The 23,456-nt window shown below is 45.7% G+C and overlaps 1 protein-coding gene across 4 annotated transcripts in view; it reads right to left on the bottom strand.

Moving 5' to 3' along the window:
* OSBP2 (oxysterol binding protein 2) overlaps nt 1–23,456 on the bottom strand; it is a gene marked incomplete at its 5' end in the record, with an annotated part of 159,727 nt that overhangs the window by 64,955 nt on the left and 71,316 nt on the right. The gene's annotated exons all lie outside the window — the stretch shown is intronic.

Raw genomic sequence — 23,456 nt, 5'->3', positions numbered from 1 at the left:
CGATCCAAGAGGAGCTGACTTCAAGCCGGGGTCAACTGCACTAAGGAGTACTGCAGCCCCTTGGTAATGGCAGCCCCCATGTATCCGCCAGAAGAAAGGGTAGCTCAGTTGGTAAGAGCATGAGGCTGTTACTCTTGGGGTCGTGGGTTCAAGCCCCACGTTGGGCAAAAAGATTCCTGCTTTGCTTGGGGGGGTTGGACTGCACGACCCTTTTGGTCCCTCCCAGTGCTATGGTTCTGTGATTCCACCTGTCTCCAATGCCCAGCCTAACGTTTAAAACTGCAAGGCCTGGATTCAACCAGCCCAGTAGGCAAGCAGATGTCACCGTGAAAGCTCTTGCTGGTGCAACAGGGCATCCCCAAATCCTTTCTGGAGAGCCAGGGGAACCCCGAGAACAGCACTCTGGGAGGCAGGAAGGAGAGGAGGATTGTTCCATCTGGCCAGCAGAAAGGCTTCCACTGATGAAACTGAATTCCTCCCCTAGTCTGGAAATACACATTCAAATGCTTTCAAGGCAGAACTGGCTTAGTTAGACTGATGTTCAGCTTCTTGTTCCAGAAGGGACTACTGGTTCTCGTTTCACTCAAGGGTTGCGGAAACAAGCTGAAAAGTCCTGGATTTAACAACAGCGAAGTAACACAACAAAACCCCAAAAGGGAATAAGGAAATGTGGACAATAACATCTTAAAGTGCCAACACAGGGGTGGAAAACATCAACCCAGGGCCTCCAAAATGTGGCCTCCAATTCCTGTTATTTGGCCCTCGGGACTCCCAAGGGCCACATCCCTGCTTTGCACCCTCCCTGGGTGTTTTTGCCTGGCTGGAATATATCCTTGAACTCTGGAAATGTTTCTTGCTTGCCGCAGTGTTAGAAACTCATATAAATAAGTTAGGCGCCAAATGGGTCCTTAAACCAAGGCTGCAGTCACCAAAATGGAATGTCTAGTTTCCATCTGGGGGCAAGGTGGCTTCAAAGTCTTATTGTTCAAAAGATGGCCAGACTGTGATTGATTATCAGTTAAACATCTGGCTAGTTCAGATGACAACCTTGAGCTAGATCAAGAGCTTGGAGAACTTAAAGAGGAAAAGTCATTTGATCCAGGGACAGTCCACATATCTATTGGCCTATTCCGACCTCTTTTTCTTAATGGATCCTGCTCCTGCTCAGGCTGTTCAGAAAAAGCAATCTGGATCCAGAAATTCATTCTGATTGTGTGGATAAAATATGACTGATAGAATTCTACAGGATGGGGTATAAGTGTGTGAAAACAGTCCAGATCCAATGATCCCCAGATGGTGGAGATGTCAAGTGCCATCCTAGACAAAGGCATTTTTACTCGGTCGCAAGTCAGGAGCAAAATGCGCCTGGCTAATTTCAAACACTGGGATGGAGGATAGAGAGAGGTGTGTGTAGAAATAAGACCACTGTAGAAAAGTGGAATTTCCATCCATTGCTCCAGCAACCTTTGCTTCTGACCCTGCCAATTACTGGCATGCGGCCCTCGGAAACCTGCCCAGAAAGCAATGCGGCCCTCAGACTGAGAAAGGTTCTCCATCCTTTACTTATGGAAGCTCAGCTAACAGCACCAGCTGCTGCAAGCTTGTGTGGCTTTAGCCTTTATTAGCATAGGGCAGGCTGGGCTGGAGGGTGCATGGAACATGTGTCCGAAATGTCACAGCATTCAGACCAGAGGCAGGTAGTTTTGTTTTTTTCAGGATCAAGGACCCATCTGGAAATATCATCAGCTGCAAGGCAGTCACTTATGCCTTTTTTGCTTTCCGGAATACACACACTGATAGAATTAGCACATTATCCAAATGAGTAAGGCGTGTGTGTGTGTGCGTGTGTGTGTGCGCGCGCGCATCTCTGATGCTTCTATTTCAAAAATCCATTTATGGACTGACTTGAGAAGCAGAAGGAGCTCAAACAATTTTTTTAATTATTTTTTTTGAGCTGAGGAGAAGACGGACATCTCAGGGTAAACTACCGTATTTTTCCGCTCTATAACACGCACCTGACCATAACACGCACGTAGTTTTTAGAGGAGGAAAATCCATAGGCATGCCACCCGTAGGCATTTCCTCCATAACACGCACAGACATTTCCCCTTACTTTCTAGGAGGAAAAAAGTGAGTGTTATGGTGCAAAAAATACGGTAATTAAGGTCCCAGCAATTAAACAGTTTGCCAACAACTGAAGAAACTGCCTCGCCAGCTGCAGACAGAGTGCAGACACCCACCAACATCAACTGCAGAAATCTGCTCATGCAGAAGCAATTGGGTTAGAGCTATGGCTCAGTGGTCGAGAATCAACTTTCGGTGTAAGAAACTCAGATGTGTAAGCAATTTGCCAAGTGGTACCTTAAACTGAGGTTGTGGTTGCCACAATGGAACGTCTAGGCTCATTTTTTTCCTTCTTCCAAGGTTGGAAAATATATATAAAAAATGAATCATGTACATCGTCAACATTAATATATTTAACAATTCAGTCGCACATTTTGCCAATTACAGTAACCTTCCCCCCCCCAAACACGTGAACTAACACTAAGTGCTGGAAACTCAAGATATATAAACTACCGTATTTTTCGCTCTATAAGACGCACCTAGTTTTTGGCAGAGGAAAACAAGAAAAAAAATATTCTGAATCTCAGAAGCCAGAACAGCAAGAGGGATCGCTGTGCAGTGAAAGCAGCAATCCCTCTTGCTGCTCTGGCTTCTGAGATAGCTGCGCAGCCTGCATTCGCTCCAAAAAGACGCACACACATTTCCCCTTACATTTTAAGAGGGGAAAAGTGAGTCTTATAGAGCAAAAAATACAGTAGGTGCCAAATGGCACCTTAAATCTAGGTTACAGACCCCTTCCAATGCTACGATTCTGTGATTTCAACTAAATTGCTTGGCTGAAGCTTGCTCTTACAAGAATTCGCTTGTCTCAGAATGCAAGGAGGAGAAACACACACAGTGGAAATGGAAAAGGTCTGTGAACTGTGAACTAAGGTCTGTGGTTGCCAACTTGGTGCCCAGAAACCTCAACGCAATTGGACCTGCGCCAGTAGCAAAATGTTTTCACGGTGACCAACCAGATGCCTGTGGGAAACATTCAAGCAGGATCCCAGCACAAGAGCAACTCTCCTCTCCTGTGGTTTCCAGCAACTGCGATCCAGAAGCATTGCCGCCTCTGACGATAGGGGCAGAACAGAACCATCAATGACCCTCTCCATGAATTTGTCCAATTCTCTTTTAAGTCATCTATGGTGGTGGCCGTTGCTGCTTCCTGTGGGAGCGAGGCCCACAGTTTTAACTAACAGTATGTTTCGGAGCACAATTCAAAGTGTTGGTGCTGACCTTTAAAGCCCTAAACGGCCTCGGTCCAGTATACCTAAAGGAGCGCCTCCACCCCCATCGTTCTACCCGGACACTGAGGTCCAGCGCCAAGGGCCTTCTGGCGGTTCCTTCACTGCGAGAAGCCAAGTTACAGGGAACCAGGCAGAGGGCCTTCTTGGTAGTGGTGCCCTCCCTGTGGAACGCCCTCCCACCAGATGTCAAAGAGAACAACAACGACCAGACTTTTAAAAGACATCTGAAGGCAGCCCTGTTTAGGGAAGTTTTGAATGTTTGATGTCTTACTGTGTTTTTAATATTCTGTTGGGAGCCTCCCAGAGTGGCTGGGGAAACTCAGCCAGAGGGGCGGGGTATAAATAATAAATAATAATAGTAATAGTAATAGTAATTATTATTATTATTATTATTATTATTATTATTATTATTATTACTTGGCCTTCCCCTTGAGAGAAGATTGGGAAGTGCCTACTTTTCATAACTGCAGGAAACAGAGCATCACCACAAGGTACTGAGTGTGTGCATATGCGCGCCGGGAAGAGCATGTGCATATGTGTCTATGCGCTGCAAACAGTACAAACCAATCTCACAGTCAAATCCATCCCTGTGTCCAGAGGACACAGAGGCAGATGCTCTGTGTTCAGAAGTAATTAAAGACAGAAGGTGAGATGACTTCAGAGGTGGAGAGGGGGAAAAGGCAGGCACCCAATCCTGGCCTCTGCTCCCATAAAGGAAGGAAGACGGAATGAAAAAGCCAACCTTGAAAAGGTTGTCAAGAAGGCCAATTAGTCAGGCTTGAGGTGGCCAGGGACGGCGGCTGGCACAAGGGCATGCCATGACGCTGGGCTGCCATGACGCTCACGTTACAGTTTGCAGCGCCGAGGCCAAACCTCTGTCCCTCTAGAAGGGAAAGGCAGCAGACGGAAGAAGCTGCAGCTGAGGACACTTTATGTTTACAAGAAGACAGAGAAGGACAAAGAGCCAAGGAGGGAAGAGGCTCCAGCGCTCCCCAGCTTCTGTGGCAGTGACGCCACCAAATGCACAACAAAGGAATCCAAGCTGCGGTTGTTATGAAGTTGCGTTGTTGTTTTAAATGCAACAACAGCCTCACTGTGTGATCAAAGCCCGTCTACAAGCCCTTATCGTGAATCTAGCCACCGGGACACTAAAGATTTGCTTGCTTGTTTCTTGCATTCCTTTCCGCCAAGGAGCACAAGGTGGCGTATGCGATTTCTCCCCCAAAACCCATTTTAACAACAATGCTTTGTAAAGAAGGTCAGTATTATATTCTTTGGGATGACTGCCAGCTGAGGGGGTGGCCCCAAGAGACCAGCTTGCCTAATGTTACCTGCTGGCTACATTACAGAAGCAAAGTTGGAATCGGAGACTTCTTGGTTCATCTTGTCAGTTCCACACTACGCTAGCTCTCATCGCAACACAGCAATGGGAAGGCTGTGCTGGACCACTATTCTCCATCGGACAAGATAGTAGGATTTGAGATGAAAAAAGGCCCCAGAGTTCCATCTGAATATCAAGACGTAGTTCTGCAGCAATTGTACCTTTGCAAAATGTTTTGATGTGAATGTAAACATGCTCAAAACACACACTTTTAAAGAAAAGGCAAAGCTAAAAACAGAACCACAGCTTCACTGGGGAAAAGTCACGGAAGCAGATGAGTGCCCACTGATTGGAGGAGCAGACCCAGATGAGAAGGGAAATGAAACAAGCTTCAGGAGGTATGAGATTCATTAGACGGCCCTGGGTGGTAGAAAGGTAAGGTGCAGCTGTTCTGAAAAAGTTCCAATTAAGGGGATACATTCGCCTTGCAAACAGCCTCTCGTTCTCTTGTCTGCTGGTGCCAGCTCAGTTGGCAAAGTCAAGCAAACAAGGTATAGCATAGCAGAAAGCTAAATGAGAATGCAGTTTCCTACTGGGAAGAGGTTTTAATGACTCCTCCGAGGATCAAACATTTCTCTGCACATCAGTGAAAATGCTTTATGCATGCATAAGCAGCACAGAGTCCATAATAAACTGCTGTGTAGAAACACCCTCAGACATTTCTTCTTCTTCTTCTTCTTCTTCTTCTTCTTCTTCTTCTTCTTCTTCTCCTCCTCCTCCTCCTCCTCCTCCTCCTCCTCCTCCTCCTCCTTAGCATAATTAGCGTTTTGTTTTTACCACAGTTCAACATATAGCCTCCAAAACTGGAGACCACAGCCCAATTCATTTATTAATATTTATTAGTTGTTTTCCCCACAAGAGTGACCCAAAGCATCTTACAAACACGATGTAAACACTAAAACCAAATACAGCAACTAATAAAAACTTTTAAAAACACACCCATACAAATAAAATACAGCGCTTATAGGATCCTGACCTAATAAAAAAGGCCACTGAAACCCTTCAAATTAAGGACCAAAAGCCCAGGTAAAAGGAGTTATTGCCTGATGTCTAAAAATAAAAATGATGCCAGGCCTACCTCCCTGGAGAAAGTATTCCACAAGCCAACAATGAAAAGGCCTGTTCTACTTGCCAATTCTACCACGAGGTTTAACAGGAAGATTTGGACAGAGATTTATACAGCCTATCTCACAAGAATGCTGTCAGGATGATACATCCAAGCACAGTCCTTGAGACAAAGAAGGAAAGCAATATAAGACAGAAATAACTAGGATTATCCTTGCCGTGGCGAAGGGGCTTGAAGAACTCAGAGAAGCTATGAACTACGCCGAGCAGGGCACCCAAGATGAACAGGTCATAGTGGAGAGTTTTGACCAAACGTGATCGGCAAGCCACTCCAGTATCCCTGCCAAGAAAACTCCATGGACAAAGACAACAGGCATATAAAAGTTATGACACTGGAAGATGAGCCCCTCAGGTCGGAAGGTGTCCAACATGCTACTGGGGAAGAGCGGAGGACAAGTACAAGTAGATCCAGAGCTGATGAAGCGGCTGGGCCAAAGCCGAAAGGACGCTCAGTTGTGGATATGCATGGAAGCGAAAGGAAAGTCCAATGCTGTAAAGAAAAATATTGCATAGGAACCTGGAATGTAAGAACCATGAACCTGGGTAAGTTGGATGTGGTCAAAAATGAGATGGCAAGAATAAATATTGACATCCTGGGCATCAGTGAGCTAAAATGGACGGGAATGGGCGAATTCAGTTCGGATGACTACCATATCTACTACTGTGGGCAAGAAACCCGTAAGAGAAATGGAGTGGCCCTCATAGTCAACAAAAGAGTGGCGAAAGCTGTACTGGGATGCAGTCTCAAAAATGATAGAATGATCTCGATACGAATCCAAGGCAGACCTTTTAACATCACAGTAATCCAAGTTTATGCACCAACTACTGGTGCTGAAGAAACTGAAATTGACCAGTTCTATGAAGACTTACAAAACCTTATCGAAGTGACACCAAAGAAGGATGTTCTGCTCATTATAGGGGATTGGAATGCTAAAGTAGGGAATCAAGAGATAAAAGGAACAACTGGCAAGTTTGGCCTTGGAGATCAAAACGAAGCAGGGCAAAGGCTAATAGAGTTCTGTCAAGAGAACAAGCTGGTCATCACAAACACGCTTTTCCAACAACACAAGAGACGACTCTACACATGGACATCCCCAGATGGGCAACATCGAAATCAGATTGATTATATTCTCTGCAGCCAAAGATGGAGAAGCTCTATACAGTCAGCAAAAACAAGACCTGGAGCTGACTGTGGCTCAGATCATCAGCTCCTTATAGCAAAATTCAAGCTTAAACTGAAGAAAGTAGGAAAAACCACTGGACAGGTAAGATACAATCTAAACCAAATCCCTTATGAATACACAGTGGAAGTGAGGAACAGGTTTAAGGATTTAGATTTGCTGGACAGAGTGCCTGAAGAACTATGGATGGAGGCTCGCAACATTATACAGGAGGCAGCAACTAAAACCATCCCAATGAAAAAGAAATGCAAGAAAGCAAAGTGGCTGTCCAACGAGGCCTTACAAATAGCGGGGGAGAGAAGGCAAGCAAAATGCGAGGGAGATAGTGAAAGATACAGGAAATTGAATGCAGATTTCCAAAGAACAGCAAGGAGAGACAAGAAGGCCTTCTTAAACGAGCAATGCAAAGAAATAGAGGAAAGCAGCAGAATGGGAAGAACCAGAGATCTGTTCAAGAAAATCGGAAATATGAAAGGAACATTTCGTACAAAGATTACCATAATAAAGGACAAAAGTGGTAAAGATCTAACTGAAGCAGAAGACATCAAGAAGAGGTGGCAAGAATACACAGAGGAATTATACCAGAAAGATATGGATGTCTCGTACACCCCAGGTAGTGTGGTTGCTGACCTTGAGCCAGACATCCTGGAGAGTGAAGTCAAAGGGGCCTTAGAAAGCACTGCAAATAACAAGGCCAGTGGAAGTGATGGTATTCCAGCTGAACTGTTTAAAATTTTAAAAGATGATGCTGTTAAGGTGCTACACTCAATATGCCAGCAAGTTTGGAAAACTCAGCAGTGGCCAGAGGATTGGAGAAGATCAGTCTACATTCCAATCCCAAAGAAAGGCAGTGCCAAAGAATGCTCCAACTACCGCACAATTTCACTCATTTCACATGCTAGCAAGGTTATGCTTAAAATTCTACAAGGAAGGCTCAAGCAGTATGTGGACCGAGAACTCCCAGAAGTGCAAGCTGGATTTAGAAGAGGCAGAGGAACCAGAGACCAAATTGCAAACATGCGCTGGATTATGGAGAAAGCTAGAGAGTTCCAGAAAGACATCTACTTCTGCTTCATTGACTATGCAAAAGCCTTTGACTGTGTTGACCACAGCAAACTATGGCAAGTTCTTAAAGAAATGGGAGTGCCTGATCACCTCATCTGTCTCCTGCGAAATCTCTATGTGGGACAAGAAGCTACAGTTAGAACTGGATATGGAACAACTGATTGGTTCCAAATTGGGAAAGGAGTACGGCAAGGCTGTATATTGTCTCCCTGCTTATTTAACTTATATGCAGAATTCATCATGCGAAAGGCTGGGCTGGATGAATCCCAAGCCGGAATTAAGATTGCCGGAAGAAATATCAACAACCTCAGATATGCAGATGACACAACCTTGATGGCAGAAAGTGAAGAGGAATTAAAGAACCTTTTAATGAGGGTGAAAGAGGAGAGCGCAAAATATGGTCTGAAGCTCAACATCAAAAAAACGAAGATCATGGCCACTGGGCCCATCACCTCCTGGCAAATAGATGGGGAAGAAATGGAGGCAGTGAGAGATTTTACTTTCTTGGGCTCCATGATCAGTGCAGATGGTGACAGCAGTCACGAAATTAAAAGACGCCTGCTCCTTGGGAGAAAGGCGATGGCAAGCCTAGACAACATCTTAAAAAGCAGAGACATCACCTTGCCAACAAAGGTCCGTATAGTAAAAGCCATGGTTTTCCCAGTAGTGATGTATGGAAGTGAGAGCTGGACCATAAAGAAGGCTGATCGCCGAAGAATTGATGCTTTTGAATTATGGTGCTGGAGGAGACTCTTGAGAGTCCCATGGACTGCAAGAAGATCAAACCTCTCCATTCTGAAGGAAATCAGCCCTGAGTGCTCACTGGAAGGACAGATCGTGAAGCTGAGGCTCCAATACTTTGGCCACCTCATGAGAAGAGAGGACTCCCTGGAAAAGACCCTGATGTTGGGAAAGATGGAGGGCACAAGGAGAAGGGGACGACAGAGAATGAGATGGTTGGATGGTGTTCTTCAAGCCACTAGCATGAGTTTGATCAAACTGCGGGAGGCAGTGGAGGACAGAAGTGCCTGGCGTGCTCTGGTCCATGGGGTCACGAAGAGTCGGACACGACTAAACGACTAAACAACAACAACATGCTCCGTATGTTACGTTTACAGATCTGAAGTTAAAAAGTGTTTCCAGGCGATGGGATGGGTTTGAGGAGAAATTAAATGTGCTCTGTTCTTGGGGAGCAATTTTAACAGATTTATTCCTGCAATGCCAAACCATGCCCAGGGGCAAAGAGGTCTGAAAACTGCTGTATCCCCGGCATCACTATGAAAACAGCAACGACAAACAAAACAAAATGCAGAAGACAAAAGCCGCTGGTGTTCTTCTGAAATGCTTGCAATTATCCCGATGTATAACATCTTGTTAAATATGTTGTCTTGCTGTTGCAAGAGACACTCTGGGTGTTACTTGTTATTGGTTTAGACTAATAATAATAGAACATCAAGGTTGCAGGTTTGATCCCCATATGGGACAGCTGGATATTCCTGCATTGCAGGGGGTTGGACTAGAGATGATCCTCAGGGTCCTTTCCAACTCTACGATTCTATGACTCCATGACTCTAATACTGATGGTAAGCATGTAGATCTCATGCTTAAAAAGGTAAAGGCACCCCTGACCATTAGGTCCAGTCGTGACTGACTCTGGGGTTGCGGTGCTCATCTCGCTTTATTGGCCGAGGGAGCCGGCGTTTGTCCACAGACAGCTTCTGGGTCATGTGGCCAGCATGACTAAGCTGCTTCTGGTGAACCAGAGCAGCGCACGGAAACGCCATTTACCTTCCCGCCGGAGCGGTACCTATTTATCTATTTGCACTTTGACATGCTTTCAAACTGCTAGGTTGGCAGGAGCAGGGACCGAGTAACGGGAGCTCACCCCGTTGCAGGGATTCGAACCGCCGACCTTCTGATCTGCAAGTCCTAGGCTCTGTGGTTTAACCCACAGCGCCACCCGCGTCCCTCAGATCTCATGCTTCCACACAGACAAAAAGTGTGTCGCTGAAGAATTCAGAAACAAAACTCCAATACAGAAACACAACTTCAGTAATCATAGAATTGTAGAGTGAGAAGGGACCAGGAGGGTCATTGAGTCCAGCTCCCTGCAAAACGCAGGAAGCTTTTGCCCAACGTGGGTCAGATCAAATCATGATAAAACTAATGTTTCATTAAGAAATTTTAAAATGGATGCCCAGTTTTCCACGTTTTCTATAGCTGGCTTTTGGAGGAGGATTGGAAGTTAGCTCCTGACCTTCTCCCCCCCCCCCACAAAAAAAACCTAACACACTAAGCATTTCCATTTCTGTTGCTGCCGACTCTATGGGCATAATAAGCATCCCAAAGAAGAGGACAGCCTTGGCACTGGGACCCCAACAGTGCCAGCTTGCTCAGTCTCGGCTAGTTCAAATAAGGACAAAGTCCTTTTAACAGGGAGGCTTACATAACAGCTGCAGCTTGCAGGAACTCTGAGCTACCAAACACTGCTCCCCAAGCTCAGAGGCTCAACAGAAGGTGGCTTATGAAAGAATATGGAATTTGCAGGTGCATCAGCAACGCTTTGCGGCAATTAAAAACAACAACAACTTTGTGAGCCCTGCTCAGTGGAAAGGCTGTCGGTCAAAATACTTCTGTCTGCTTTGAAGGGCTTGCGGACATTCTATTTCCCTTAGAGATAGATTTAACCAACAGGCAGTTCGGAACATCGGGATTTGCTTCTCCCCACCCCACCCACAAACCCCTAATGTGCTTTCTCGATGCTCAACACCACAATTTCTCCCGAAGCTTCCCCTTTTATATTTCAAGGGCTGTCATTACAGGCATTCAACCTATGAATTCCTTTTAAAGCACGGCAACAAAGGGGAAAACAAGTTTACAGTATGATTTCAGAGAGGAAGCCTTTATTTCTTTCTATGGTGAAAACAAGCCACCGGCACTGGCAGCTGCTGCTGCTATTATTAAGACAAAAAAAATCTCCAGAACGTGACTAAATCTGAAGGAACTGAAAACAAATGAAAAGCACACCTCTGTGCACACACACACACACACACACACACACACACTCCAGTTCTGAAACGGTTGCCAAGTGTGTCAAGAAACACCAGGCACCAAATTTGCTGGACCAATTTCAACTGATGTCGTAATATGAAACTTCTGGGTTTGGACGGGATGCTCCATTCGGGTTGGTTTCACAGAAGCAGTGGCATTGCTCCTCTGCTGTCGTAGCAAGCTGCCCTGGGAAAGGTGCAAAGGCCAATGGCAGGGAACAGGGTCACACTGAAAGACGCCTGTATTAGGAAGTCTGGACAGGAAGTCTGGTGTAAGTAAAGGTAAAGGGACCCCTGACCATTAGGCCCAGTCGGGACCGACTCTGGGGTTGCGGCGCTCATCTCGCTTTATTGGCAGAGGGAGCTGGCGTACAGCTTCTGGGTCACGTGGCCAGCATGACTAAGCCGCTTCTGGCGAACCAGAGCAGTGCATGGAAACGCCGTTTACCTTCCTGCTGGAGCGGTACCTATTTATTCACTTGCACTTTGATGTGCTTTCGAAGTTGGCAGGAGCAGGAACCGAGCAATGGGAGCTCACCCCGTCGTGGGGATTTGAACCGCTGACCTTCTGATCGGCAAGTCCTAGGCTCTGTGGTTTAACCCACAGCGCCACCTACGTCTGGTGTAGCAGTGGTCAAAATTCTTCCCACGTGATCCTGCCCCTCTCCCACATGGCTTCTGCGTTTCTGGGGAATGTAGGAAGCTGCCTTACACAGTGGTACCTTGGTTCTCAAACGCCTTGGTTCCCAAACACAGACAACCTGGAAGCAAGTGTTCCGGTTTGCGAGTGTTTTTCGGAAGCCAAATTTCCAGTGCGGTTGTCGGCTATCGTTTCCGGGGTGCCTGCACCAATCAGAAGCCGCACCATTGTTTTCGAACATTTCGGAAGTCAAACGGACTTCCGGAATGGATTAAGTTCAGGAACAAAGGTGCCACTGTATTTGGCACTTTTGTTTTCACTATTTATTTTGCATTTTTGTTTTTGAGGCTTTTTTGGTTCATTTGTTTTTGTGACTGTGTAGAACCGAGTTCAGCTACTGATTGATTGATTGATTGATTGACTGACTGAGTGCACGTAAGAAAAAAATTAATTCTAATTTTTATCATCTACAATACTGTCTTATTTATTTTATAGTACAGTACATTAATAACTGCTTTCATTTTATGGATCAATGGTCTTGTTAGATAGTAAAATTCATGTTAAATTGCTGTTTTAGGGGTTGTTTTTAAACGTCTGGAACAGATTAATCTGTTTTGCATTGCTTTCTATGGGAAAGCGCGCCTTGGTTTTGGAACGCTTTGGTTTAGGACTTCCGGAACGGATTAAGTTTGAGAACCGAGGTACCACTGTACTGTGACATGGTTGGGTCCATCTAGGCACCAGGCATCCCCAAACTCAGCCCTCCAGATGTTTTGGGACTACAATTCCCATCATCCCTGACCACTGGTCCCGTTAGCTAGGGATGATGGGAGTTGTAGTTCCAAAACAGCTGGAGGGCCGATTTGGGGGGTGCCTGATCTACACTGACTGGCAGCAGCTCCTCAGGGTCTCAGGAAAGGGCTCCTAACCCGGAGATGCAGCTGGGACCTTTGGCATGCAGAGCAGATGCTCTAATCACTGTGACATTTCCCCTCCCTTTGAGCTGTGGCACTTCTGTATTATGGAGGGTAAGGCTCTGCCATTAATGCCTTCACAGTCAAGAGACAGTAATGCTTCTGAATCCCAGCTGCTGGAAACTGTAGGAGACAGGGAGGGATCTCGCACTCAGGTCTTGCTTGCAGGTTCCACAGGATCGTAGAACCACAGAGTTGGAAGAGACCCTGCGGATCATTTAGTCCAAACCCCTGCAATGCAGGAATATGCAGCTGTCCCTTAGGGGGACTGAACCTGCGACCCTGGCATTATCAACGCCACGCTCTAACCAAATGTGCTATCCAGCTGCATCTGGCTGGCCCCTGGGAGAACAGGGTGATGGACCCAATGGGCTACTGGCCTGATCCTGCAAGGTTCCTGTGCTCACACGGGAATGGCAACAACAGCCTGCTAACTTATTTCTGCCCCATTTTTCTGCATCTCAAAGTGGCTTACAGTTTTTTCTTTTAATTAAATTAAATTAATATCCCATCCTTCCTCCGGAAGGAGCCCAAGGAAGCAAACAACAAGTGATTAAAAAAGTAAAAACATATGAATAACACCTTAAAAACAATTCAGATGCAGATTGGGAAAGAGCTCGACTTAAAAGGCTTGTGAGAAGAGTAAGATAATCAGTACAGTGGTAACTCAGGTTACAGACGCTTCAGGTTACATACGCTTCAGGTTACAGACTCCGCTAACCCAGAAATAGTGCTTCAAGTTAAGAACTTTGCTTCAGGATGAGAACAGAAATTGTGCTCCGGCGGCATGGCAGCAGTGGGAGGCCCCATTAGCTAAAGTGGTGCTTCAGGTTAAGAACAGGTTCAGGTTAAGAGCGGACCTCCGGAACAAATTAAGTACTTAACCCGAGGTACCACTGTAGTTGCAAACAAAGACAACAGATCCAGCTCCTAATGTTTAGCAATGTTAACTATCAGGCCTTTTCAGATTTTATTAGATCGAAGCTGGTCTTGAATTCTGTCTGGAATAGTTCCTTTTACTCCGAGATCATGCAGCAAGCGAAAGACCAAAGTCTCTTGTGGTTCTCTATCTGCAAGAAAAATGAAGGCCTAAGTAACAAGGCACTCTGGGTGGTTAATGCGATGGGCCACATGGATTTCCATTAATCACCCAACAGTAAAAAGAAGCAGCCCTCAAACAACTGATGCATTTCCGAAGGGCTCCTCAATGCCGAACAAGTTGATCTAAACAGACAGGACAGACAGATGGAGAAGGATAAACAGAGCTAAGTAGTAACACAGTTTGGGGTTTAGCTCGGCTTTTTCCAGCAACTACCATATTAACCACTGTTTTATCATGCTCAAAAATAAGTGACACTTACAAGAGAGCACACAACACCCGCACACTGCTTGTCCTTGCAAATCAGAGCTGCCAACAGAGTGCCACTAACCAGCAGGGGTATCTGACAACAGGGGTGGCAAGGAAAAGCAGAGGTGACTCACATGAGTAATGTTTGGGAAATAAACACACACATGTGGATTTGCTTTCAGAATTTCAAATAGAGAAATCAGAGATAACCTTGCATTAGGCTTCTCCAACCTGGTGCCCTCCAAATTCTTTGGGCTATAGTTCCCATCAGCATGGCTGTGCAGGTTGGGGCTGATGGGACCTGCAAGCAGCCTAGCCTTGTTGATGGGAACTGTAGTCCTAAGAATCTAGAGGGTGCAAGGATGGAGAAGGCTGCCTTTCATGACATCCAGCTCCATGGCTGTGTACACTCCACACACTGAAAGCATTCCCCACCTGAATTCTGGGAACTGTAGTTTAGCACTCACAGTTATAATTCCTAGTCCCCTTAAACTAGAACTCCCAGGATTCAGGGAGGGGGAGAGATGTAAGGATATGCTTTAAATCTATGCAGTCAGTGCCAAAAATCAAGATAGGAACATTCAAAGAGCCTGCTGGATGAGGCCAATGGCCTATCGAATCCAGCATCCTGTTCTTACAGGGACACGGGTGGCACTGTGGTCTAAACCACTGAGCCTCTTGGGCTTCCCGATCAGAAGGTTGGTGGTTCGAATCCCCACAATGGAGTGAGCTCCCGTTGCTCTGTCCCAGCTCCTGCCAACCTAGCAGTTTGAAAGTATGCCAGTGCAACTAAATAAATAGGTACCGCGTTTCCGTGTGCTCTGGTTTCTGTCACGGTGTCCTGTTGCGCCAGAAGCGGTTTAGTCCTGCTGGCCACATGACCTGGAAAGCTGTCTGTGGACAAACGCCAGCTCCCTCGGCCCAAAAGTGAGCTGAGCATCGCAACCCCATAGTCGCCTTGACTGGACTCAACCGCCCAGGGGTCCTTTACCTTTTACAAGGGGCAACTAGATGCCTGCAGGAAACCCACAAGCAGGACCTGAGCACGAGCCACTGGGATTCAAAAGCATTGCTGTCTCCAACCATGGAGGCAGAGCTCAGCCATCACGGCTAGTAGACACTGACAGCCTAATCGTTCATGAATTTGTACAATCCTCTTTTAAAGCATCTGAGTTGTTGGCCATCACTGCCTTCTGTGAAAGCAGGCTCCATAGTTTTATGCACAGCATGAAGAAGTGCTTTCTTTTTTTATAGAACTTATATTTTCAATAATGTGTGTCCCCAGAATTTTTATTCCGAAGAGCCACTGAGTGCCGCCTGGGTTCTCTCTCAGACCCTCCTTCCTGATGTTCCAGAGGTCAACCAGTGGGCCAGGAATAGCTCCCCTTATAGAACGGTAGAATTGTAGAGTTGGAAAAGACCCTGAGGATCATCTAGTCCAACCCCTTGAAATATAGTAGTAGTAGTAGTAATAATAATAATAATAATAATAATAATAATAATAATAATAATAATAAATTTTATTTATATCCCGGGCTCAGGGTGGCTAACACCAGTAAAATTACAGTAAACTCATAATGGGGGGGGGGGGGACCAATTTAAAATAAAGGTTAAAATGCAATTTAAAATGCAGCCTCATTTTAAAAGTAGCCCATAGATCAAAACCATAAGGGGAGGGAAAAACATAAGGGTCAGACTGAGTCCAAACCAAAGGCCCGGCAGAACAGCTCTGTCTTGCAGGCCCTGCGGAAAGATGTCAAGTCCCGCAGGGCCCTAGTCTCTTGTGACAGAGCGTTCCACCAAGTCAGGGCCAGTACTGAAAAGCCCCTGGCCCTAGTTGCGACCAATCTAATAGAAATATGCAGATGGGATCCAACCTGCAAAATAGCTGTGGACTCTGCACAGTCCAACTGCATCACTGCCTCCTTTACAACGTCATGCACATCTGCAGGAGAACCCGACCCACCACTTGCCTCCCTGGAAGGCATCAACCTCCCCATCAACCGAGGCCAGCAAATGCTTTCGCAGGAAGCCATTCTCACCGTGAACTGAATGCCAGCGGAAAAAACGCTAAGAATAAATCGGCGCAGATTCTGTGCGTGTCGGGAAGCTATGCGTTTGCAATGTTTAGAAGGGGGAGAATGGAAACCGCAGGTGATTCTACACCAGATCAAACACAACGTCAGAACACTGAGTTATTAGCAGAGATGTATAAACGCCTCTTTTGTTATTTACTCCCTGTACATTTAAATGGAAGACCAAGCTGTTGTTGTTTGTTTGTTTTGGCATGCTCAACATGTACTTGAGCCAAGCTCCACATGCAAACCCAAAACACACTTGCCTGTCATTCCCCTCGCTATTATGATATCTTTGACAGACAAGGGTATGGGCGATGGGTGTTTTTGGTTCTGATCTGCAGGACACTTACAAATGAACCGGTTGCCATAGGAACTGCTTGCCTCACGGAAAGCCAAGGTTGCTATTCTTAGACACCTGACGCTACGATAGTCTCTGGCGTACCATGGCTCAGAAGCTACTGGCCCTAACCTCCTGTGAGATGCATCTCCAGCCTGCTGTCTCAGGGGCACCGCTGAGCACATCTCGGCTCAGGAAACCGTGGCGTGGGCACAAGCCAGGCTGTTGGCAGAAAGGACTGCAAATTCTATTTTTAAACCATCCTCTCCAGACCTACTTGCTGAAAACTACGGATTCTTAGGTCTCTGCAAAAAGACAATGCCCAATCCCCTGCCTTGATGGATAATCCTAGACAAATTCATGTATCAGCTTATCCCATGGACACAAAAGGAACAAGCTCTGGGTCTGTGTGTGTCTTTGTTAAATACCAAATAACCCAGTTTCGTAAATGGAAGGAATACGTTCAGTGTTGTCTCCGTTTTGCACACTCCGTTCCTTAACAAATGCCTTTCTATTCCAGGCATTTTAAGAAAGCTTCCTGGTTTCCCCCCCATATAATTGTAAAGTTGGGAGGGACCCTGAGGGTCATCTAGTCTAACCCCCTGCAATGCAGGAATCTCAACTAAAGCATCTATGGCAGATGGCCATCCAATCTCTACTCCAACAAAAGACAGTCCAAAATCTCCAAAGGGAGTCCTCGTTCCACTGTCAAACAGCTTTTACCAGCAGAAAGTTCTTTCTGATGTTTAGTCGCAATCTCCTTTCTTGTAACTCGTAACTATTTATTGTTCATTTTAACTGATTTTATCCACTTTGTGCTGTTTAGCTCTTTTTATGCACACTGCTTAGAAGATGCAGAGATTAAGCCCAGCTGAAATAAAATAAATAGGTAAAGTAAAAGGAATAAACTAGTGAAATAAATGTCGCAGTTCATATGTGAAGAGGGCAAGTAATTGAGAAGAAACCAAGGCATTTAGGGGACTCCTGTGGTTCTAAGAGCACAGCCTGTTCCTGGCCTAAAAATGATGTTTCAAGCAGCCTTCTCAGCCCAAGCCATTGCAATTTGACATTCCTGGCATGGCTTTGGCCTGTCAAAGCAGCAACCCTGAATCAAAAATGGCATCGGCTGAATTTTAATTAGCTGCTGTGCAAGTTGCAAGCAATGAGACCAGATGCTGTTGCTGATTTTAAATCATTTCACCTACAGGTGATGATGAGCCCGCAGCAGTCAGAGAGAGAGAGAGAGAGAGAGAGAGAGAGATGTAAGGAAGCAGAAAGGCTGATTTACCCCAAACACAAACAAATATTAAGGTAAAGTAGAGATGAGGGACTGGTTGCTTTCTGGATGTTGCTGGACTTCAGCTCCCATCAGCCCCAGTCAGTGATGGGAGCTGTTGTGCAGCAGCATCAGAAGGCCACAGATTGCTTAGCCTTGAGCTAAGATCCTGTTCTTGCATTCTCAAGGGGGCAATGTATTAGACACAGAAGGCAAAAAGGCAGACCAGTATTTCCTACCCCTGAAATCTGTTACCAAAAGGGACCACATCCTGCTCTTCAGAGGTCTCCCTGAAACGACACCACATGGTCCTTCCCACCGCTCCCTATTGCAGGGTGTGCTTGGCACACACAAAGAACAGCAGCTGACTCCAACTATAAGATCCTCCATCCAGTGTTGAAATTAGCCAGGCGCCAGGCGCATTTTGCACAACTATCTATCACTTGCGACCAAGGGAAGATGCCTGGGAGCCTGGATGATGCCTGACATCTCCACCATCTTGAGGTGCATGCCTGGGGATCCTTGGATCGGGGCTGTTTTCACACACTAATACCACATCCTGTAGAATTCGATCAGTTATATTTTCTCTGCACAATCGGAATGTGCTTTTTCTGTGCTGCCTGAGCAGGAGCAGTGAACAACATTATAGTCACTTGTTGTAGCTTGTTTTCACTTACCCTACCACTGCCCTGCTCACATTATGAATGGTCCGTGTCACCATTAAGAAAAAGAGGTTGTAATAGGGTGATATATATGTGGACTGTCCCTGGATCAAGTGACTTTTCTTCTTTAAGCTTTCAAAGCACTTAACCTAGGCTCAAGGTTGTCATCTGAACTAGATGGCTGTTTAACTGATAATCAATCACAGTCAGTCCATAATTTGAAAAAAATAAGACTTTAGAGCCAACATAGATGCTAGATGTTCCCTTTTGTCAACTACAACTTTGGTTTAAGGAGCCATTTGGTGCCTAGCTTATATATCTGAGTTTCTAACACCACCTCCATCAACGAGGAACTTCTTCAGTGGGTTGACAAGGTGCGAATGCCATACAGACAACCAACTATGGCCATATTTCACCATATATATTTCACCTATTTGATGACCTAAAAATGAGAGGAGCACCCCTCCCCAAAACATGGCACCACTCCAAGATTGTAGTTATCTCAAAACCATTTAAAGACCACCAGAAGGTAGAATCTTTTCAGACAATCTCTCTGATTAATCAGGATTGTAACATATTTACATCAGGATTAAGGTATTTCTACAAAAAATAATAGCCCCAGATCAAGCTGGTTTTGTCCCCTGTCAAAACATCACAGAACCAATCAGAACACTTTCAAACATAGTAAACAAACAACTTCCCCCCTTCTATTCAGGGCATTGGACATTCACAAGGACCTTTGACTGCCTAGAATGGGACGACATGCTGACAGTCCTATCTAAAACGCAATTTGAGCCCAAATTCATACAGATTTTGAAATGAATCCACTCCAAAGCTACAGCTACACTAAAAACAAACAATATAAATTCATCCCCAGTGGGAAATTGGCAAGGAACAAATAAAGGCTGTCCACTCTCTCCCTTTTTGTTCATCCTAGCTATAGAACCATTAGCTATATACCTCAGAACAACACCAGACATCAAGGGAGTCCAAACTGGAAAACAAAACTATATAATCAGGTTATTTGCTGACAATTTAATGATTATGACACCTGACCTGCTGAACACGGAAGCAACAGTACTTTCGAGAGCTTAACAACTTTGCAACACTATCAGGCCTGCAGGTTTTCTCAAAATATGAAGCTTTCTTCTTCAATGTACCACCTAAGATCCAAAATGCATTCACAGACCTCAAAGGCATTAGACCAGCTTTCTCAGCCTGTGGGTCCCCAGATGTTGTTGAACTACAACTCCCATCACCCCTAGCTAGCAAGGCCAGAGCTCAGGGATGATGGGAGTTGTAGTCCAACAACATCTGGGGACCCACAGGTTGAGAACCGCTGCATTAGACTTTGTCACATAAAACTTGGATATTTAGGAATCATTATAACAAGAAACCTTAACATAACCAGACAAGGGAAAGACCTTTTTGGCACAACGATAGGCAATTGGTACAAAACAGTTTGGGAAACAGCCCTCCTTGAAAGGTTAACAAATAAACCACGGTCGACACATGGACAGATAAGGAAAGACGGCTTCAGCCCAGTGTGGTTTAATTTCATAACATATGTCAGCATTCCAGAAAATGAACAACACACACGGAATCAGCGTTTGGTTGATCTAAATTTGAATTTAAATATAAATTAATATCTTCACTTTGAACCCCCACCCACCCCGCACGTTCATCAATATACCAACACTTTATGTTTACTGGCAAAATAAGCACAGCGTAGGCACCTGCCTGATGTCAAAAGGCAGTGAGTTCCAGGGTGCTGTCGCTGCCACGCTAAAAGATTTGAGTTCTCACAAATGCAGAGCAGGTTATTGTGCGGCACCTAAAACGGCGCCAGCTCTGCCAATCAAAACCATCAAGCATTCGTATGTGTGGTAAGACGATCTCCTACATACCCAATAGATCAATGCATTTCAGTCAATATTCTGCCTCCGCCACGTAGCCCACAGGAATTGCAACAGAATGCAAAATGACAGCTATTAATATATGTTGCCGTATCTGCACGCCTCCCATGTGGAATGCTAACCCGGCTCCTGTCCCACAAAGAAACTTAATCTCTTTCATTCTGTCCTCACCCACATCCCTTTCGTCTCCCGCTTGTCTGTAAAGGAGGAGCATTAGTCATTTTTCTAATGGGGGGGGGGACTCTCAATTGTTTTTCACCTCGTTTTAATAGCTATGAATATTAAACAGAAAGCCTCATTCATATTTAATGGCCTTCTAGTTTATATATTTGAGACAGCTGCCTTGTTTTTAATAGAAACCACAAATAAAAGGCAGAGGTAGGCAATTCTTTCAGTTTCTCAAAATTTGCAATTTAATGAAACCGACAACGTGGAACGCAAATTGGCAATGGCAAAATTAAACAATTTCTTCACCATTACAACACCACAAGCAGAAGACACCCCGCTCTTCTCCCCCTACCACAACCGCCCGCTTTCAGAGTTAATGCATACCTATAGCATTTGGCACAAATAAAGAGCGATCTCTCACGGCTGGCGAGAGACGGCTCTTAAAAGTCAGCGCTTCTGAGCACAGCGGAAATGGGGAAAGGATGCGGTCAGCTCAGCCGAAGGGGAGGGCAAGGCTAGCCTGACCACGGCACAGATGGGACCCTAGCCCCAGCGGGAGATGCACAGCCCGGCCAGATGGCTGCTCGCTGTCCTTGCTTGTGCAGTGAAAAGCATGGTCCATAGGGAAAGGAGTCTGTGGTTTTAATAATAATAATAATAATAATAATAATAATAATAATAATAATAATAATAATAATAATAATAATTTATTATTTATACCCCGCCCATCTGGCTGAGTTTCCCCAGCCACTCTGGGTGGCTCCCAATCAAATGTTAGAAACAGTACAACATTAAATATTAAAAACTTCCCTGAACAGGGCTGCCTTCAGATGTCTTTTAAAGATAGAATAGCTACTTATTTCCTTCACATCTGAAGGGAGGGTGTTCCACAGGGTGGGCGTCACCACTGAGAAGGCCCTCTGCCTGGTTCCCTGTAACTTGGCTTCTCGTAGCGAGGGAACCGTCAGAAGGCCCTCGGCGCTGGATCTCAGTGTCTGGGCTGAACGATGGGGGTGGAGACACTCCTTCAGGTATACTGGACTGAGACCGTTTAGGGCTTTAAAGGTCAGCACAACACTTTGAATTGTGCTTGGAAATGTACTGGGAGCCAATGTAGGTCTTTCAGGACTGGTGTTTTATGGTCTTGGGGACCACTCCCAGTCACCAGTCTAGCTGCCACATTCTGGATTAGCTGTAGTTTCCAGGTCACCTTCACAGGTAGCCCCACGTAGAGCGCATTGCAGTTGTCCAAGCTGGAGATAACTAGAGCTTGCACGACTCTGGTGAGACAGTCTGCGGGCAGGGAGGGTCTCAGCCTGCGTACCAGGTGGAGCTGGTAGACAACCGCCCTGGACACAGAATTAACCTGCACCTCCATGGACAGCTGTGAGTCCAAAATTACTCCCATTTTGCTTTGTTTTTTGGGGGGCGTGGAGTGCTTCACTGTCTCCACTCGCTGCTGCTTTCACCAGCACCTTCACAGAGGCCATCAGAACCAATTGGATCTTGGCTGGCTGGGGCTGATGGGAGATTCAGCCCCAAAGATATGGAGGTCACCAGGTTAATAGAAGAATAGAATCATGGAGCTGGAAGGGACCCAGAGGAATATGTAGCTGTCCCCTTTTGGGGATCAAATCTGCAACCTTGGTGTTATCAGCAGCATGCTCTAACCAACTGAGCTATCCAGTTGCCCAAATAAGTGTTCCCTGCCTGAATTGGAGAAGGCTGATCTAAGCCCCTAATACAGAGACTGTGTGTGGGACGCGGGTGCCACTGTGGGTTAAACCACAGAGCCTAGGGCTTGCTGATCAGAAGGTCAGCAGTTCGAATCCCCGCGACGGGGTGAGCTCCCATTGCTCTGTCCCAGCTCCTGCCAACCTAGCGGTTTGAAAGCACATCAAAGTGCAAGTAGATAAATAGGCGGGAAGGTAAATGGTATTTCCGTGCGCTGCTCTGGTTCGCCAGAAGCGGCTTAGTCATGCTGGCCACATGACCCGGAAGCTGTACGCCGGCTCCCTCGGCCAATAAAGCAAGATGAGTGCAGCAACCCCAGAGTCGGCCGTGACTGGACCTAATGGTCAGGGGTCCCTTTACCTTTTACAGAGACTGTGTGGACCATACACATTAGATTGCAAAGATCAGGCATAGGCAAGCTCGGCCCTCAGCTCGGCCCTCCAGATGTTTTGGGACTACAACTCCCATCATCCCTAGCTAACAGGACCAGTGGTCAGGGATGCTGGGAGTTGTAGTCCCAAAACATCTGGAGGGCAGAGTTTGCCTATGCCTGGCAAAGATCAACCGAAGGGTGGGGGCTCATATACAGCTGTGGGTACCAGGGTGGGGTGTCCAAAGACCTGCTGCTATTTCTGCAGCAAGGTTCCATCAGGGTCCATGTCTCTAGTGTCCTAAAGCTGCCCAATCAGAGGGAAAGGAAGTGAGCTAGCCACTGAGGATGGGCTCATAGGGTTCCTTCTGGAGAAAGAACATGGGAAGAACACCAAGACGGCGCTGTTCTGTATGCTCCAAAGCTAAGCATTTAGGAACAGTGAAAATACCAGGTGCTTCAGTTGCACGAGAAGGGCACGCATGTTTGGCTATGTACAATGGAACTTCTCAGAAAACACAACTTAAGTCACTCCAAAAGATTATATAGAAGCACTTGGAATCATTTGCCCATCTACATGCACAAAAAATAGTAGATCTGGCCAAAAGACAACACATGGAGATTGGCATTCATCAATGCAATGTATCCTGAATTATTATTATTATTATTATTATTATTATTATTATTATTATTATTATTAAATCTTTGAAAGCTGTATAATCTTAGAAGGGTTACAGCTGTGACTATCGTGTAGGGACCCTGCACTTCTGGATTGAACACTAGACTACTGCTCAT

This window comes from Podarcis vaucheri (genome assembly GCF_965113315.1).
Source record: "Podarcis vaucheri genome assembly, chromosome: 16".
Taxonomy (NCBI): Eukaryota; Metazoa; Chordata; class Lepidosauria; order Squamata; family Lacertidae; genus Podarcis; species Podarcis vaucheri.
Note: the sequence above shows the minus strand (reverse complement) of the source record. Positions and strands in the feature narration are given on the sequence as shown.